We start from the raw sequence: 20584 nt of genomic DNA, 5'->3' as shown, positions 1-20584 counted from the left end.
GTCCTCAAAATCATATTCATATACAGTAAATAAATATTAGTATATGATTCTTCTAATGGTAACCTATATAAAATGCCAATGATATTGTTAAACTAAGGAGTCATATAACAAGACTTTCAGTCTTATATATAATGATTTTTTCATATAGTTCATGTTTATGTGGTTTATACAAAAAAAGGAAAATATTTTTTATTAATGGAACAGGAATGACAATGTTACAGTTCTTCTTTTAGATTTATTAAGGTATATAACAAATCTAAATTCATTTTATGCTCATTTATGAGCACAGAAAAAAAATATATTTTTAGTTTCGATTCTGAATACTGAAATAATTATTCTGTTATAAATTTTCTTTTCCAAATCATAAAACTGATGAACAATAAAACTTTTGAGTGTAATAAAATAACATTAATTTCCAATAATAATTTCAATAATTTATAAACCTTATAATCCAAAATTGTCATAAACCAAGCACACAGTTACTTAACATCCATATTGCAAGCTTCTTGTTATTTATGTCAATATTAGGTGTAAAATTCTAGTAAATTTATCATCGACACCATGTCCAGCCCTTCTAGGGTAGGGTAGGTGCCTGAGCCACCATGCCCAGCCCTTCTAGGGTAGGGTAGGTGCCTGAGCCACCATGCCCAGCCCTTCTAGGGTAGGGTAGGTGCCTGAGCCATCATGTCCAGCCCTTCTAGGGTAGGGTAGGTGCCTGAGCCACCATGTCCAGCCCTTCTAGGGTAGAATAGGTGACTGAGACACCATGTCAAGCCCTTCTAGGGTAGGGTAGGTGCCTGAGCCACCATGGCCAGCCCTTCTAGGGTAGGGTAGGTGCCTGATCCACCATGTCCAGCCCTTCTAGGGTAGGGTAGGTGCCTGAGCCACCATGTCCAGCACTTCTAGGGTAGGGTAGGTGCCTGAGCCACCATGTCCAGCCCTTCTAGGGTAGGGTAGGTGCCTGAGCCACCATGTCCAGCACTTCTAGGGTAGGGTAGGTGCCTGAGCCACCATGTCCAGCCCTTCTAGGGTAGGGTAGGTGCCTGAGCCACCATGTCCAGCACTTCTAGGGTAGGGTAGGTGCCTGAGCCACCATGTCCAGCCCTTCTAGGGTAGGGTAGGTGCATGAGCTACCATGTCCAGCCCTTCTAGGGTAGGGTAGCTGCCTGAGCCACCATGCCCAGCCCTTCTAGGGTAGGGTAGGTGCCTGAGCCACCATGCCCAGCCCTTCTAGGGTAGGGTAGGTGCCTGAGCCATCATGTCCAGCCCTTCTAGGGTAGGGTAGGTGCCTGAGCCACCATGTCCAACCCTTCTAGGGTAGAATAGGTGACTGAGACACCATGTCAAGCCCTTCTAGGGTAGAAATATAAACACAAATGCAGTATAATGTGATCCTTTATTGACAACGTTTCACCCACACAGTGGGCTTTTTCAAGTCACACACGGATCTACCTGGGGTTGGAAGGTACGAGAGTATTTATAGTCAGAATGTTGAGGTCAGGTGAAGAATGCTGCATCTGATCTACCGGGTGGGGTTATAGAGTCTTGGGTAGCTTGGCAGGGGTATTGGACAAGTTGTAGACCTTCTGCAGTGTTCTATGTTCTTATGTGGGATAGCGATGAAGAAGTTTCTTGGCGAGTGGTTCAGCTATGTTATAGAAGCCATTGTTCTGGTTGAAATTGTTGGTTATAGAGATAAGCGATGATTCCAGGATTCTTCTGTATTGAGTGTTGTCTTCTGTGGCTATAAGTCTTGAGTTTCTGTAGTTAACTAAATGGTTGTGTGAATTGCGATGCTGTACACAGGCATTCCTTGTATCGTCAGTCCTGCTTGCATATTGGTGTTCTGAAATGCGTGTTTGGAGGTCTCTTGATGTTTCGCCCACATATAATTTGTTGCAGTCATTACAAGGGATTATGTATACCCCTGCAGAGGATGGAGGCTTGTCCTGTCTACTACTGGTGATGTCCTTGATGGTCGTGGTTGTGGAGGTAGATACTTGGAATGATGTTTTGGCAAAGATGTTGGAAACATGTTTGGCAATGGAGTTGTTGGGGAGGACTATGTATCTCTTCTCGGCAGTGTCTTCTCTGTGTGTGTTGAAGATGTTTAATGCTCGCCGTCTGCAGTCTCTGATGAAGTGACGAGGATAGTGGAGCTTAGAAAATACTTGTTCAATTATAGTGCATTCTTCCTCAAGGAACTCATTGCTGCAGATTCTGAGTGCACGTAGGAAGAAGCCTATAATCACACCACGTTTGGTTTTGGTGTCGTGGTGAGAGTAGAAGTGGAGAAGATCGTTTTGGTTGGTGGGTTTTCGATAGACTTTAAAACGAAGTTCGTGGTCAGCTTTGCAGAGCAGAACATCAAGGAAAGGAAGAGTGTTGTCGACTTCTTCTTCAAGTGTGAACTGGATTGAAGGCTCGACCTGGTTGAGCTTGTCTTGGAGAGCTTGAACGTTGAAGCGTTTAGGAGTTATGAGGAGAATGTCGTCAACATAACGGAGCCAGGTGACAGACGAAGGAATAATGGTGGAGAAACGTTCGGCTTCTAGATGTTCCATGTATAAGTTCGCCAGGACTGCACTGAGTGGCGAACCCATGGGTAGTCCAAAAGTCTGCTGAAAGAGGTGATTTTCGAAGGAGAAACACGTAAAGCCGACACATAGTTCAACAAGGTCGATGAAATCGCTGGCTGGAATGGGAAGATCAAGTGAATCGTCAATTTTCCTGCGCTAGAGATCGATGGCTTGTGTAGTAGGTACTTTGGTGAATAGGGAAGTCACGTCAAGGCTGGAAAGTTTCTTGTTCCTGATGTTGATGTTGCGAATGCGATTGAGAAGATCACCCGAGTGTTTGAGATGTGCTGGACTGATAGTGCCCAAGAGTTTAGAGAGGTGTCTGGCGAGAATTCCTGAGAGCTGGTGGGGAGCACTGCCTATTCCCGAGGATATGGGCCTCAGTGGGATACCAAGCTTATGAGTCTTTGGCAGGCCGTACATTCTGGCAGGTCTGGGGTTGCTGGGCATGGTGTGCAGAAGTTTCTTCCCTTGTTCTGAGCCCACTGTGTGGGTGAAACGTTGTCAATAAAGGATCACATTATACTGCATTTGTGTTTATATTTCCATTGTGTCGGTATTTTATACCATTTATTACCCTTCTAGGGTAGGGTAAGTGCCTGAGCCACCATGGCCAGCCCTTCTAGGGTAGGGTAGGTGCCTGATCCACCATGTCCAGCCCTTCTAGGGTAGGGTAGGTGACTGAGCCACCATGTCCAGCACTTCTAGGGTAGGGTAGGTGCCTGAGCCACCATGTCCAGCCCTTCTAGGGTAGGGTAGGTGCCTGAGCCACCATGTCCAGCACTTCTAGGGTAGGGTAGGTGCCTGAGCCACCATTTCCAGCCCTTCTAGGGTAGGGTAGGTGCCTGAGCCACCATGTCCAGCACTTCTAGTGTAGGGTAGGTGCCTGAGCCACCATGTCCAGCCCTTCTAGGGTAGGGTAGGTGCATGAGCTACCATGTCCAGCCCTTCTAGGGTAGGGTAGGTGCCTGAGCCACCATGTCCAGCCCTTCTAGGGCAGGGTAGGTGCCTGAGCCACCATGTTCAGCACTTCCAGGATAGGGTAGGTGCCTGAGCCACCATGGCCAGCCCTTCTAGGGGAGGGTAGGTGCGTGAGCCACCATGTCCAGCCCTTCTAGGGTAAGGTAGGTGCCTGAGCCACCATGTCCAGCACTTCTAGGGTAGGGTAGGTGCCTGAGCCACCATGTCCAGCCCTTCTAGGGTAGGGTAGGCGCCTGAGCCACCATGCCCAGCCCTTGTAGGGTAGGTGCCTGAGCCACCATGTCCAGCCCTTCTAGGGTAGGGTAGGGTAGGTGCCTGAGCCACCATGTCCAGCCCTTGTAGGGTAGGGTAGGTGCCTGAGCCACAATTTCCAGCCCTTCTAGGGTAGGGTAGGTGCCTGAGCCACCATGCCCAGCCCTTGTAGGGTAAGGTAGGTGCCTGAGCCACCATGCTCAGCCCTTTTAGGGTAGAGTAGGTGCCTGAGCCACCATGCCGAGCCCTTCTAGTGTTGGGTAGGTGCGTGAGCCACCATGTCCAGCCCTTGTAGGGTAGGGTAGGTGCCTGAGCCACCATGCACAGCCCTTCTAGGGTAGGGTAGGTGCCTGAGCCACCATGCCCAGCCCTTCTAGGGTAGGGTAGGTGCCTGAGCAACCATGCTCAGCCCTTCTAGTGTAGGGTAGGTGCCTGAGCCACCATGTCCAGCCCATCTAGGGTAGGGCAGGTGCCTAAGCCACCATGTCCAGCACTTCTAGGGTAGGGTAGGTGCCTGAGCCACCATGTCCAGCCCATCTAGGGTAGGGCAGGTGCCTAAGCCACCATGTCCAGCCCTTCTATGGTAGGGTAGGTGCCTGAGCCACCATGTCCAGCACTTCTAGGGTAGGGTAGGTGCCTGAGCCACCATGTCCAGCCCTTCTAGGGTAGGGTAGGTGCCTGAGCCACCATGGCCAGCCCTTCTAGGGTAGGGTAGGTGCGTGAGCCACCATGTCCAGCCCTTCTAGGGTAGGATAGGTGCCTGAGCCACCATGGCCAGCCCTTCTAGGGTAGGGTAGGTGCGTGAGCCACCATGTCCAGCCCTTCTAGGGTAGGGTAGGTGCCTTAGCCACCATGCTCAGCCCTTCTAGCATAGGGTTGGTGCCTGAGCCACCATGCCCAGCCCTTCTAGGGTAGGGTAGGTGCCTGAGCCACCATGTCCAGCCCTTCTAGGGTAGGGTAGGTGCCTGAGCCACCATGTCCAGCACTTCTAGGGTAGGGTAGGTGCCTGAGCCACCATGTCCAGCCCATCTAGGGTAGGGCAGGTGCCTAAGCCACCATGTCCAGCCCTTCTATGGTAGGGTAGGTGCCTGAGCCACCATGTCCAGCACTTCTAGGGTAGGGTAGGTGCCTGAGCCACCATGTCCAGCCCTTCTAGGGTAGGGTAGGTGCCTGAGCCACCATGGCCAGCCCTTCTAGGGTAGGGTAGGTGCGTGAGCCACCATGTCCAGCCCTTCTAGGGTAGGATTGGTGCCCGAGCCACCATGGCCAGCCCTTCTAGGGTAGGGTAGGTGCCTGAGCCACCATGGCCAGCCCTTCTAGGGTAGGGTAGGTGCGTGAGCCACCATGTCCAGCCCTTCTAGGGTAGGGTAGGTGCCTTAGCCACCATGCTCAGCCCTTCTAGCATAGGGTTGGTGCCTGAGCCACCATGCCCAGCCCTTCTAGGGTAGGGTAGGTGCCTGAGCCACCATGTCCAGCCCTTCTAGGGTAGGGTAGGTGCCTGAGCCACCATGTCCAGCACTTCTAGGGTAGGGTAGGTGCCTGAGCCACCATGTCCAGCCCATCTAGGGTAGGGCAGGTGCCTAAGCCACCATGTCCAGCCCTTCTATGGTAGGGTAGGTGCCTGAGCCACCATGTCCAGCACTTCTAGGGTAGGGTAGGTGCCTGAGCCACCATGTCCAGCCCTTCTAGGGTAGGGTAGGTGCCTGAGCCACCATGGCCAGCCCTTCTAGGGTAGGGTAGGTGCGTGAGCCACCATGTCCAGCCCTTCTAGGGTAGGATTGGTGCCCGAGCCACCATGGCCAGCCCTTCTAGGGTAGGGTAGGTGCCTGAGCCACCATGTCCAGCCCTTCTAGGGTAGGGTAGGTGCCTGAGCCACCATGGCCAGCCCTTCATGGGTAGGGTAGGTGCGTGAGCCACCATGTCCAGCCCTTCTAGGGTAGGGTAGGTGCCTTAGCCACCATGCTCAGCCCTTCTAGCATAGGGTTGGTGCCTGAGCCACCATGCCCAGCCCTTCTAGGGTAGGGTAGGTGCCTGAGCCACCATGCCCAACCCTTGTAGGGTAGGGTAGGTGCCTGAGCCACCATGCCCAGACCTTCTAGGGTAGGGTAGGTGCCTGAGCCACCATGCTCAGGACTTCTAGGGTAGGGTAGGTGCCTGAGCCACCATGCTCAGCCCTTCTAGGGTAGGGTAGGTGCCTGAGCCACCATGCTCAACCCTTCTAGGGTAGAGTAGGTGCCTGAGCCACCATGTCCAGCCCTTCTAGGGTAGGGTAGGTGCCTGAGCCACCATGCTCAGCCCTTCTAGCGTAGGGTTGGTGCCTGAGCCACCATGCCCAGCCCTTCTAGGGTAGGGTAGGGTAGGTGCCTGAGCCACCATGCCTAACCCTTGTAGGGTATGTTAGATGCCTGAGCCACCATGCCCAGCCCTTCTAGGGTAGGGTAGGTGCCTGAGCCACCATGCTCAACCCTTCTAGGGTAGGGTAGGTGCCTGAACCACCATGCTCAGCCCTTCTAGGGTAGGGTAGGTGCCTGAGCCACCATGTCCAGCCCTTCTAGGGTAGGGTAGGTGCCTAAGCCACCATGCTCAGCCCTTCTAGGGTAGGGTAGGTGCCTGAGCCACCATGCTCAGCCCTTCTAGGGTAGGGTAGGTGCCTTAGCCACCATGCTCAGCCCTTCTAGGGTAGGGTAGGCGCCTGAGCCACCATGCCCAGCTTTTCTAGGGTAGGGTAGGTGCCTGAGCCACCATGCCCGGCCCTTCTAGGGTAGGGTAGGTGCCTGAGCCACCATGCCCGGCCCTTCTAGGGTAGGGTAGGTGCCTGAGCCACCATGCCCAGCTTTTCTAGGGTAGGGTAGGTGCCTGAGCCACCATGCCCGGCCCTTCTAGGGTAGGGTAGGTGCCTGAGCCACCATGCCCATCCCTTCTAGGGTAGGGTAGGTGCCTGAGCCAGAGCTTGTAGCTCACCAGACTCTCATTACGATTAGTCCCCTTGGGGCGGGGATGGCAGACCAGAGAGGCCTAGCTTGTGGCTAGACCTGGTGACAGTTGGTCTCGAAGATGAGGGGGTACTTGTACCTCCTCCCATGGCAGACTTAAGTCTCAGACACTTCCTAGAGAGGGAGCCAAGGCCGGGCCACCACTTGGAAAAGGCCCTGGCCGGGAGAATACCGGCGAATCTTTAATAATAATAATTTATACGGATACAATAAATATTTGCTCAAGAACTTATAATTACGTACAGGTGAAAGAGCACTTTTAAGTGACTAAAAATTTTGTTTCCATTCTGTCAAAAATCTGGTTTTCATTTGGTTTATAAATAAAGAAAGCTTCACTAGTTTGGTTTTATCGTTCGTGTTCTTTCATGAATACAATGGTCTCATTGTTATATTGTAACATTGTTATATTGTAACATTGTTATATTGTAACATTGGTCCGGATTTCATTGTTTATTGCATATATTAGGATAATGATTTCTATTTCTCTTCAGTAACATAATACTCGTGATCAGCTTCAAAATACTAACTCTGCTATAAGGACAATATCCTATAAGATTAGAATCTGTACCTATAAATTTCAGAATTTGCTAAATTTGTTAAAAAGCTTCAACTCATTAGGTTCACTGATTTATTTTTTGATAGATTTCATTTAAATTTTCAGGATTGGTGTAATTTAAGAAAAGTTTTCATTCACTTTGAACTATGTTAATTTTGATTTTGAAATGTTATGAGATAAATTGGTTTCTGTTTCACAATTAGAGAATTTCTCTACCGATCAGTTTCAAACCCTAAATGCTTGTCTATGCTGAATGAATTTTTTTCTTGATTTCAAGCTGCGCACCATTTTTTTTAATTAAAGAAATTATACCAAATATTTTTCATTAGTTGATGATTTAAATAGAATATAACAGAGAAAAAACACCGAGAATTACTCAGCACTTAAGTAATATTTATAATATCTTTCTTTTAATTTTATCAATGAATATTTTTCTTCTACCATCAAAGTTTAGTGGGATCTTAATATCATAACTTCTAATTATATTGGCTTCAAATTTTGATTCCCGGTGAACGATAACTTTTAGGGCAGAAGAAAGGAATTTATAGGCGTATCAAGAGGTGAGGGTCATTTATGAATCAATATATTGACATTAGGAGAGAGGTTTAAAAAGGGATAAGAAAAGCTAAACGGAACTATGAAATTAAAGTTGCTAGAGATTTAAAAAACTAAGGTTTGTTCCAGGTATATAGAACAAAAGTTATAGATAAGATAGGTCCCCTTAAAAATAACTTTGGGCATCTTACTGACAAGGAGAATGAAATGTGCTCGATTTTTAATAATTATTTTCTCTTGGTTTTCACGCAGGAAGACACTAATAATATCCCAATAATTAATTTTTATAGTGGTCCTGAAGAAGATAAATTATGGAATATCATAGTCACTAGGGATATGGTTATCAAACAAGTAGACTGACAAACAAAATAAATCCCTGGACCCTGATGAACTTTTTTCAAAGGTTCTTAAGGACTGCAAGACAGAACTTTGCGAACCATTAAGATTTTCAATATATCTTTTCAAACAGGTGTAATGTCTGATATGTGGAAGTTGGCCAATGTAATTCCTATTTGTAAATCAGGGGACAAGGCGTTAGTAAGATTTTTGATACAATATCGCACCAGAGATTGTTAAAAAAAACAGCAACTCATGGCACTGGGGAAAAAAGTGCTGCCAATGGATCTAGTGATGACTCACAAACAGGAAGCAGTGTGTATATTCCCCTCAAGGAAGGTTCCTTGATGTTGGTGAGGGGGTCTTGATTTAGGGAATTGGATCTGTGCTCCAGTTCCCCGAATTAAGCCTGAATGCCTTCCACATCCCCCCCCAGGCGCTGTATAATCCTCCGGGTTTAGCGCTTCCCCCTTGATTATAATAGTGTGTATATTATTATAATCAAGGGGGAAGCACTAAACCCGTAGGATCACACAGAGCCTGTGGGAGGATGTGGAAGGTATTCAGGTTTAATTCAGGGAACTGGAGCACAGATCCAATTCCCTAGATCAAGAGCCCCTCACCAGAATCAAGGAACCTTCCTTGAGAGGTTTGTATATAAATGGAGTAAAATCTGAGTGGGGATCCGTAACTAGTGGCGTTCCACAACGATTAGTTTTAGGCCCTTGGTTAATATATATCAATGACCTTGACAAGAGAATTACTGTAATAAAGTTGGTAGAATTACCGACAATATGTAAAGTAAAAGGACACAAGTGCAACTAATGTGACATTTTATTGTGGCAACGTTTCGCTCTCCAGGAGCTTTATTGTATTGTTTGTAATGGCTTGATAAAGCTCCTGGAGAGCGAAACGTTGCCACAATAAAATGTCACATTAGTTGCACTTGTGTCCTTTTACTTTACAAGAGAATTACTAATGATTTGAGTAAATTCACCTATGAGAAGTAGATAGGTAGGATAATTGATTCATGTGTATTAGTCACTGAACATCAGAAGGATTTAGATAAACGCAATTTGTGGTCAGAAATTAGCAGATGAAGTTCAGTGTAGATAAATGCAAAGTTCTGAAGCTCGCGAAAGTCCGTAACCGAGCAGTTCCAGCAACTGAACTACAAGTGTCTTATTTTATAAGAACGGTGTTAACGTATTAGATGGTGATGGTGGATTTGAACATTATAGCAAGAAAGCTTTAAAAAAGAGAAAGAGGTTTCTAAAGAACACTTGCTGCAAGAATCTTAGAAGGCAACAACATCCCACGCAAAACTGTTAGGCTTGATTTACCTGCCAACACTAAGCATGAGGTCAAGTTTTTAGATTTACGAAGCTGCATTACACAATCTGGAAGAAAAGATTAAGCCTCATTATGATAAGAACAACTCGGTCTTTGTCACTAATGCTTAAACATTTAGAAAAAAACTCATAAATACACTAACATCGAACTTCAAACTGCCCCACTAAGAGCACCTTAAGTGCTTATTGTCATCCACAATGTCAGTAAGCACTCCGATTCTAAATTCCTGGCATCAGATCAAGTTGCAAACCCTAGTCGACTTCCTAATAATCTGATACTGGCTGACTGGATTAACCAAGGGACTCCAACACCCTATATCTACTCTCATGCAGCGCTTAATCAGCACTGGGGTCACATTGCTTGGAAATGCCCAGCTACGTCACAATGGTGTGCAATGTGTGCCAAGGCCCATCCTTCTCAACAGTGTTATGATATTCTCAAAAAACAAGAGAGTGTTGCAGTAAAATGTATGAATTATAAGACTCCAGGAGTCACAGCTCCTCATACTGACTGCCGCGCGAGGTTTGCCAGTATCACAGTCGTGACGAATGGTTTTGAAAACCGACAAGCTGAAGAATTGAGACACTTATGCAACACATGGGAATCTTTATTGAAGAAACGTTTCGCCACACAGTGGCTTCATCAGTCAAATACAAAATAGAAGTGGGTAAGGAGAGTAGAAGTTTGAGGTAATCAGTCCCTCAACCTCAAACCATTCGTCACATCTGTCAGACACTGCAACATCATGGGATCTTGGTACAAAGACTTCAACGCTTACCCAACCTTCGGACGACGACCTACTTACACTAGTGGCAGGTCCCACTGTGATCCCGCCTCCTCCTGCTTCAACTCATCTCACCGCAGTATATAAGCCACCTTTCTGGCCCTATGCTGCACTTCCTACAAGAGTGATGGACTGAACACATCGATTCCAGGTTGAGGGACTGATTACCTCAAATTTCTACTCTCCTTACCCACTTCTACTTTGTATTGGACTGATGAAGCCACTGTGTGGCGAAACGTTTCTTCAATAAAGATTCCCATGTGTTGCATAAGTGTCGCAATTCTTCAGTATCACAGCCACAGGACTTCCACCTCACCCTACACCTCCCATGATGAGACAGTAAACCTACCAGACACCTCGAGTCTGAGTACTTGTTCATGCCTGAATTCAGACAGTGTGGCTGAGAAAGTAACCCGAGAAGTACATCACCAGATTTCTAACACGTCTGCTATGAACACTGGTGATGTTGACGCCGCTAGTCCGGCCGAGTCAGTCACCAGGCTCAGTTGACAGAGGTTACATGACTCAAGGTGAAGCAAGTCTTGTCCCAGTGACATATAATCTAAAACAACATGAACAGCGCGAGGTGTTGAGAAATGGCATTACCAGTTAAGTTTAAAGAGTTTGTACTTAACTTAGAAAGACAACTCATCGCCTGTACAGCCGCCCCTGCAGACGAGGTCTTGACAAGCTGTCGAAGTCATCTCTCAACGGGCTGTCAAGAGTTATAATTTATAAGATTATAAATTACCCCTAGGGGGTGTTATGTCAGCATATTTCATTCACTGATGGCTGACAAACTTACTTGTGTGGACTCAAAAGTCCGCCCCCTTACTGCCGACTATAGGTTGATTACAAACTCCTTGTGACTCAAGAACTGCACAGTCCCCCATACTACAAGAAATTCGTAACCTACCTTGCTCTTGTAGCGTGAGCTATGGTGTTCTTCACACCTTCGACAGATATCGGTGACTTGATAGAAGCTGAAGTGTCCTTGGATGTCCACGTCTTCCATAGTCTAGGAATACACACACTGGTACACTATGTTCCACAAGATTTGTCTTTGTTGTTCACAATCTTATCACTAAAGAAGCTGATCACACTTCTCTTAAGTGTTTATTGTGTTTTATGAGACACTTTGTTCACACTAACGCACAGATCGTTCTTTGTTGGTTATCCTGGCGTCAGTGTCACTCTCAGTAGAGTCAAAAGTAATCTGAAGACGCCACAGCGCCCCACGCCGTTACTCCCCTAGCACATAGAAAAAGCTGACCTAGTACTTTTACTTCCTTGCCACTTCCTCGATGAAGTAAAGCAGAATGTTTGATTCTTGCTGTCTTAAGCATAGACAACAATGTCCACTATCTTTACTATGGTAATAAAGAGGGAGCAGGATTTTCCTTAATTGTCCTGCTAAAGTAAGAGATGTACTGTCTCTTATTAAACTACACTTTGTAACACTGCAAGGAGCGTCGGTCGAAGCGACCACGTCCCATACTCATACTGCATCTGCTATCAATTACTCGCTGTAGCAGTAAACAAGATGCTTGCCCCTTCTGAGAGGGCTGGGCCTTTCAGGGCTGAAAGGGGCTGAAGGGGGCTGATACTCCCCTCCTGGAGAAAATTTCTCCACACTGGGGGGCGGTGGAGGTTCGCTGCAGGTGAACTATTCATCACTTAACATTAATTTAATTTTCTCACTCGCCACCACTGCTGCTTGTCTTTTCTGAACAGCTTTAGTCTGTGTGGTTTCTGGAGAAACACTAATTTTGTTTTCAACACTGTGTAATTCTAACGGTACTAGTTTATTTATTGTCCGCTTATTCACTACACCTTTGCTCAAAACATCAACTGTCCTGATGATTCCATTTGCATCAGGATATATGGTCACAATTTTTCCAAGTGGCCATTGGGACCTCGGACCATCATTGTCAATAATCACTATGTCACCAGGTCTTAAGGACTTATGATTTTCAGGAACACCAGCTCCATAGAAGTGTTCTCTCAATGAGGTGAGATAGTCTTCTCGCCAAATTTTCTCCCAACGTTCAATCACTTTATTAAGGTGTTTGAATTTACGTCTGAGTTGCTCAGGTTCGAAGTAGGATCCTCTATGATTTCTTTATCATTCATGGGAGGAACAGGTTCGAGCCTTCTGCCATGGAGTAAATGAGATGGACTTAACACTTCTAAATTGTCCAGATCATCGGAAACATAAGTTAGAGGTCTGCTGTTGACTATTTTCTATTTCAGTCACAACTGTACAGAATTCTTCTAAGTCGATTCTTTGACGATGAAGAGTCTTCCTTAAACAACGTTTTACAATGCCGATCATTCTTTCATAAAATCCGCCGTGCCATGGAGATTTAGGAGGAATGTATCTCCAACGACAACTGCGTTGATTCAGCATCTGTTGTACTTCTGGTTGATCAAAGATCTTGCTTATATAAGCAGCATCAGCAACAAAGTTCGTTGCATTATCTGAAATCATCAGTCTGGGACATGCCCTTCTGGCTGCAAACCTTCTGAATAATTTGATAAAGGTTTCAGCAGACATGTCAGTGGCTACTTCTAGATGTACTGCTCTAGTTGTAGCACAAGTGAACAAACAGATGTACACCTTGATGGGAACTTTGTCAACTGCTTTGGTTAAAATTATTGGTCCAGTGTAATCTACACCTGTCACCTCAAATGGAGTGATATGACAAACTCTTTCAGAGGGATATGGAGGTGGACCTGGATACTGACATACTCGCATATCATAGTGACAAGTAATACAGTTCTTTATTTGTTTTTTCACACTTTGTCGACCTTGAGGTATCCATTAGGATTGACGTATATGACAAAGTGTGTCAGCTACCCCACCATGTAACACGTTACTGTGGGCGTTTTGCGCAATCAGTTTTGTTAGCCAATGATTCTTGGGGATCAATATTGGATGTATGGCTTCTTTAAGTAGTGAAGAACTATGAATTCTTCCTCGACATCTTATAATCTTTTCTGAGTCGAGATAAAGTTCTAAAGAATTAATCATGACAGGTTTCTTTGGGGATTTATCTTGTGTTTCCAGAAATTTATATTCTGTAGAGAAAACATCTTTCTGTATTAGTTTCACCCAGTATTTAATGGGTTCAAGATATTCATAATTACCAACAGCTTAAGGAAGAATTGAGGATGGCGAATATGGAAAATCGGCGACTGACCGAGGAAAACAAAAAGATTCGTTGTAGTCCTCCTGTTTTGAGTCCTCAGGTCAAGAAGGGAAACTGGTCAGTGGCTGGACAGCAGGGAAAGAAGTTGACGATCAAGAAGACGAATGGAAAGGTAGAAACGATGAAGAAGAAAGAGACTGCCGTGGAAACTGTTGTGGAAACATCTAATACATTCTCAGTGCTATCCGACGAATGTGAGTTGACTACTGGGAACGTCACGACGAACGACACCAAGGAAGGTACGAATATTGTTGTTGTTGGGGATAGCCAAGTAAGGTATATGGATAGGGCGTTCTGCTTGAAGGACAGGAGTAGGAGACAGAGAGTTTGCTTTCCTGGGGCTGGGATGGAGGATATTGTTAGCCGTCTGGATGACATCATGAGAGGTAATGGGAGTAATCCTATTATCTGTCTCAGTGCTGGAGGCAACGATGTTGGCAGACGTAGGAGTGAAGACCTGATTAGCAGGTATAGGTCAGCAATAGAAATAATTAGGAGTAAGGGTGGGAACCCTCTCATATGTGGTATTTTGCCAAGGAGGGGAGTTGGAAATGAATGGTTGTCCAGGGCAATTGGTGTCAATTGCTGCCTGGACAAATACTGTAAGGAAAATGCGGTAACATTCATTGACAACTGGGACCTCTTCTATGGCAGAAATGACATGTATGCCAGGGATGGGGTTCACTTATCTAGGTGTGGGGAGCACTGGCAACTGCAGTGGAGGGAGCAGTTAGGACTTTAAACTAGGAGTAGTTAGTGGTATGGGTTTTGGCAGGAAAACAGTTAAGTCCCAGTGTAGTAATATTACGAGTTCTAGGGGAACTAGTAATAATAAGAACGAGGTAGATATTGAAAAACCAGGGACCTTGGGTGATAAAGACAGTAATAGGTTTAGTAGAAAAATAGAAATGAGCAGGAAGGGTAAAGAGAAAGGAGAGTCTTTCAATGTTTATTATGCTAATTGCCATAGCGCTAGGAATAAGATGGACGAGTTGAGATTAGTTGCTAGTGCAGGCAACATTGATGTATTTGCCTTAACTGAGACGTGGTTTAATTCAAAAAGTCGGGACATGCCTGCGGAATGTCATATTCAGGGTTTTAAATTGTTCCAAGAAGATAGAAGTATTGGGAAGGGGGGTGGGGTGGCATTGTATGTCCGAGATCGCTTGAACTGTTGCATAAAAACGGGTATTAAGTCTGAAGTAACACATACAGAGTGTTTGGATAGAATTTTCAGAGGGGCATGAAAAACTGATTTTAGGAGTGATATACCGTCCCCCAAACTTAGATAGGGACCAGGGGAAACTACTATGGGAGGAAATTGTTAAGGCCACAAGGCACGATAATGTAGTAATTCTAGGAGATTAACTTTAGTCATGTTGATTGGAATTTCTTGACTGGGAATTTAGAATCATACGACTTCTTAGAAGTATTTCAGGATTGTTTTTTGAAGCAGTTTGTGACAGAACCTACAAGGGGAAATAACCTGCTTGACTTAGTTATGGCTAACAATGAATCCCTTGTTAATAATTTAGAAATTTCAGAGGAACTGGGTGCTAGCGACCACAAATCAATTACATTTAGCATTGAATGGAAGTACGATAGTAGCGATAACTCAGTAACAGTCCCAGATTTTCGCTTAGCAGATTACGATGGGCTTAGAGAACACTTATCATCTGTTGACTGGGGTAACGAAGAGAGCTATCAATATGACAGTTTTCTGAACACTATACATGCTGCTCAAAGAGCGTTTATCCCATATAAAGAAATTAGATCAAATAGAAATGACCCAAAATGGATGAATAATAGGCTCAAATATCTACTAGGGCATAAGAAAGGAATTTATAGGCGTATCAAAAGAGGTGAGGGTCATCTTATGAATCAGTATGACATTAAGAGGGACATTAAAAAGGGGATAAGAAAAGCTAAAAGGGACTATGAAATTAAAGTTGCTAGGGATTCTAAAACTAACCCAACAAGTTTTTTCCAGGTCTATAGAACAAAAGTTAGAGATAAGATAGGTCCCCTTAAAAATAACTATGGGCACCTTACTGACAAAGATGATGAAATGTGCTTGATTTTAAATAATTATTTTCTCTCAGTTTTTACACAGGAAGACACTAACAATATTCCAGTCACTAGTGAGATGGTTGTGAAGCAGATAGACTGACTGAAGCAAAATAAGTCGCCGGGTCCTGATGAGGTTTTTTCAAGGGTTCTTAAGGAATGCAAAATGGAACTCTGTGAACCATTAACTAATATTTTAATTTATCTCTTCAAACAGGTGTAGTGTCTGATATGTGGAAGATGGCTAATGTAATTCCTATTTTTAAAACAGGGGACAAGTCGTTACCGTCAAATTACCGCCCAATAAGCCTGACCTCAATTGTAGGCAAATTACTAGAGTCAATTATAGCTGAGGTTATAAGAAGCCATCTCGATAAGCATAGCTTGATTAATGATACTCAGCATGGATTCACAAGAGGCCGGTCTTGTCTAACTAATTTATTAACTTTCTTCAGTAAAGCTTTTGAGGCTGTTGACCACAATAAAGAATTTGATATTATTTACTTAGATTTTAGTAAGGCTTTTGATAGAGTTCCGCACCATAGACTGTTAAAGAAAGTAGCAGCTCATGGCATTGGGGAAAAAGTGCTCTCGTGGATCGAGTCATGGCTCACTGACAGGAAGCAGAGAGTGTCCATAAATGGGGTTAAGTCCGAGTGGGGATCTGTGACAAGTGGCGTTCCACAGGGATCAGTCTTGGGCCCGTTGTTGTTTATAATATATATCAATGATCTTGATGAGGGAATTACTAGTGATATGAGCAAATTCGCCGATGACACAAAGATAGGTAGGATAATTGATTCAAACGTAGATGTTATGGAACTTCAGGAGGATTTAAACAAACTCTATTCTTGGTCAGAAAAGTGGCAGATGCAGTTCAATGTGGATAAATGCAAGGTTCTGAAGCTTGGGAGTGCCCATAACCCTAGTACTTATAAGTTAAATGATGTAGAACTTAGCCATACAGATTGCGAAAAGGACTTGGGGGGTTATGGTGATCAGCAACCTTAAACCAAGACAGCAATGCCTAAGCGTACGTAATAAGGCAAATAGATTACTGGGATTTATATCAAGAAGTGTAAGCAACAAAAGTCCAGAGGTCATACTGCAGCTTTATACATCATTAGTAAGGCCTCACCTAGATTATGCAGCTCAGTTCTGGTCTCCGTATTACAAAATAGACGTAAATTCGTTAGAAAACATTCAGCGTAGGATGACTAAATTAATACATAGCATTAGAAATCTTCCTTATGAAGAAAGATTGAAGACTCTTAAGTTACATTCACTTGTTAGACGAAGAATGAGGGGAGACCTGATCGAAGTGTATAAGTGGAAGATAGGTATTAATAAAGAGGATATTAATAAGGTCTTGAGGATGTCTCTCCAAGAGAGAACCCGCAGTAATGGATTTAAATTAGATAAGTTTAGATTTAGAAAGGACATAGGAAAGTATTGGTTTGGAAATAGGGTAGTTGATGAGTGGAACAGTCTACCTAGTTGGGTTATTGAGGCTGGGACTTTGGGTAGTTTCAAATCTAGGTTAGATAAGTACATGAGTGGGAGGGGTTGGATTTGAGTGGGACTTTCACATCAGAGCTTATTTCTTGGGTGGCATTGAAAATTGGGTTGGGCAAATGTTTTGTTAGTGGGATGAATTGTAAAGGACCTGCCTAGTATGGGCCAGCAGGCCTCCTGCAGCGTTCCTCCTTTCTTATGTTCTTATGTTCTTATCAGGTTTTATTCCTTTAATAAATTTAAAGACAAGAGCTGTAACTCTTAAGAGTTTACCCAAAGATGAGTATTTAGATCCATCAATGACTCTTTCTGTTGTGTCTGCAGTATTTACACAACTTATTTCTGCTGTGTTCAAGCAGACTGTTTCTTCTGGCATAATGTGAGCTTTTTGCTGAGGCCAGTTATTTTCATTAGAGAGCCAGTTCGGTCCGTGGAGCCATAATTTATTATCCACAAATTTCTTGAGTGGGACACCACGTGACAACATGTCAGCTGGATTCTCATGGGTAGAGACGTGGAGAAAGAGATAATCTCTCTGCATCTCTTTTATTTCCGCTACTCTGTTCTGTACATAGACCAGCTTACTCTTATTATTTCTTAACCACTGGAGAACTGCTTCATTATCATTCCAGATCACGGTTTTTTTCAATAGTGAGATGATCAAGTACTTTGTTGAGATAGACAGCTAATTTTGTACCTACATAGAGTGCTGTCAGTTCCAATTGTGGTACTGTTCTGACCTTCAAGGGTGCTACCCTGGCCTTTGAAGTAATTAGTGTACTTCCTTCAGCATTACTCATGTAAGCTACAGCGCCATAACCTCTGGTTGACGCATCACAGAACACATGTAATGTGTAATTGTTTCCCTCTTGACCTATTTGTCTGGGAAATTTAATTTGATGAAGTTGCTTAAACTCCTTGGATATTTCATCCCATGCTTGACTCATTTCTAGAGGCAAGTTCTCATCCCATCCAATTTTAAGCTTCCATGCATCTTGCATAAGCATTTTACCCTTTATGGTAATTGGTGAGACGAGTCCTAGAGGATCAAAACATTGTGATACCTCTGACAGTAAACTACGTTTAGTGAGTGTACTGCATGATTTATTGTTTATCTTTTTGAGACTCAAAGTATCTTCCTGTGTGTTCCAGTTAAGTCCCAGCATATTGTTGCAATCAGGAATTTCAGCTTCAGGGAAATCTTTTTTGATAAGTTCCCTTAATTGCTTTGAATTAGTATTCCACATCCTTAGAGGCATATTTGCTTCTTTCATCTCCTTGTTAGCTTCTCTGTATAAGGATTTCAAATCCTCCTCTTTATTCACAGTACCTTGAAGATTGTCCACATAGAAACTTTTCTTTAAGATTTCTTTGAAGGGACTTTCAGATTTCTTCAAATGAGTATTTAGAGTAGCTTCTAGTAAGAATGGAGAGGATGTTGCACCAAATAATACTGATCTGAAACGATAAGTTTTCACAGGACTTTGAGGATCATGTGGATTTTCAGGCCACAAGAATCGAGTATAATCTCTATCTATTTCTTGTAGTCCTACTCTTAAGAAAGCTTTGGAAATATCAGCCGTGTAGGCATATGGGTTTGTGCGAAATTTCATAAGCACGTCTCCAAGCTTCACAGTTAGTGAGGGTCCGGTCATCAGACAGTCATTAAGACTTGCTACATCTTTATTTGCACGTGCGCTGCAATTATATACAACACGTAGTGGAGTGGTTTCAGAATCTTTTCTGACTCCATGGTGCGGGAGATAATGAGCATCTGTCTTCAACTTATCTTCGACTACTTCCTCAATGAATTTATTGTCCAACTGTTCTTGTATGATATTATCATAGACAGTCAGTAGCTCTGGATTCTTCCTGAGCTCATGTATTTGTGCTTTCATCTGTCCAAAAGCCATGCGATAATTGTTAGGTAGATGTGGTGGATTTAATTTCCATGGTAACCTAACCCAATACTGTCCATCTTTATATCTGACAGTGTCCAAATATTGGTTATAAGTCTGAGACTCTTGTGGGCTTGGTTTATTTACATCAGTACCTATCGCATCTAAATCCCACAACTTATCAACTGGTTCATTCATTTCTTCCAGTAATGATAATTTTTGCTGTGGTACATGATCAGCGGTTATTCTCGTAACTAGTACATTTTCCACTGAATCAATATCAGCTTCTTTCCCACTTTGAGAGGGAATGGGACCACATATCATGTGGCCTCCTGCTGTTTTCAGCAAGTGAACATCATGTTTACTTACTATATTTTGCACAAAACAGTGATAATAATCACTTCCAATGATTAAATCAATTGGACTAATAGTGTCCGTCTGTATGTCAGGACAGGCTAACTTGACCTTAGCTGCTTTCAGTGCTGCAACTGTTTCTTTTAATCCCTGGATCTGCACAGACTTAGGCAAATCATCTACTACCACAGTTTCTACTGTCTTTTTCCTGTTTCCTAGACCAACAGTGATTCTGGCTAGGTCATATGTCTGTTTACCAGAATTGTGGAAAAAAACAGCTATATCTAACTGTATTTTGGCATAGGGTTGTTTATTCAGTTTCTGCAACACTTCCTAATTCTGTGGAAGTCTTCTGCTGTTCAGCTAAAGTATTTGGGCATAATGCTGTATGATGCATACCCTTGCATTTAAAAAACTTCTTCAGTGAGCATTTACCTCCCTTGTGTTCACCTAAACACTTGATGCACCTTTTCAGCTGATGAACACGTTGTTTACGTGCCTCCATTGATGTGTATTGAATACAATACTGTGCCCAATGTGTTCCATCACAAAGTACACATTTTGGAGTACGTTTATGTGTGACAGTTTGTTTACTGTCTGTTGTATTCACAGCTTGATAAATGCCTATATGGGATTTCCCATTCTGTGGTTTAGTGGGAGTAGGTATACTCTTTTTATACTGAGTTGAAGGTTTATTATCCACTGGATTTGTGGATTTTTCATCTTGTCTCGTTGCTTGCATGCACGAAACAATTGTTTGTAAACCATTGCTAATTTCCTCACAAGTGAAATAGCGTTTATTGAACATAATATTTAATCGTTCAATAGTTTGTGGTGACAACTTATCTTGTACAATACCACTGATAAACCAATCACATTGCCTTAGGTCATATTTAGCATCTAGAGATCTGAGACTATTGTCTAATGTGATTCTAAATGCCTGTAAGTCTGAAAAACAATGTTTGGGTGGCTTCAAACTTGATATTAAGACTGCATGTCTAACTCTAGCCTTGTCAGCATCGAAGTAATTGTCTGCTAAGACACGTAAGGCTATTTGATAATTACCTTTAACCACCAGAAATGACTTAATCAGTTCATAGGGTTCTCCCTTCACAAGACATTTAAAGTAATTGAACTTAGCAATCTCAT

The sequence above is a fragment of the Cherax quadricarinatus genome, chromosome 76, assembly GCF_038502225.1.
Source record: "Cherax quadricarinatus isolate ZL_2023a chromosome 76, ASM3850222v1, whole genome shotgun sequence".
Taxonomy (NCBI): domain Eukaryota; kingdom Metazoa; phylum Arthropoda; class Malacostraca; order Decapoda; family Parastacidae; genus Cherax; species Cherax quadricarinatus.
This window is presented reverse-complemented; position numbering follows the sequence as displayed.